This window comes from Oncorhynchus kisutch, linkage group LG9, assembly GCF_002021735.2.
Source record: "Oncorhynchus kisutch isolate 150728-3 linkage group LG9, Okis_V2, whole genome shotgun sequence".
Classification (NCBI taxonomy): Eukaryota; Metazoa; Chordata; class Actinopteri; order Salmoniformes; family Salmonidae; genus Oncorhynchus; species Oncorhynchus kisutch.
In genome coordinates this window covers 22,361,844-22,362,189 of record NC_034182.2, presented here as the reverse complement: position 1 = coordinate 22,362,189, position 346 = coordinate 22,361,844, and positions in this window count along the sequence as shown.

Here is a 346-nt window from a genome sequence, read left to right as displayed (position 1 = left end):
TTATCACATGTTGAAAATCCCATGATTTCCCACGTGTTTTTGGAACACTTCATATGCGACATTTCACATGTGATTACATGTTTTCAGATATGCAATTCCACGTGTTATTTCTGTTCAGCTAGAATATGAACCCCACCTGGGATTTGAACTGCACAACCTCTGGATTTGAGGTACGCTGATCTTTCTGCTGCGCCACGAAATTTGTAGCATTCACCTAAACATTAATTACCGATAATACATCTCTGCACTTAGGACAATAAGGCCTTCAGCACTTTATCATCACATGTGAAGTGTTCTAAAAACACATGGTTTTACATGACTTCACTTGTGAAAATCCATTTGTGAA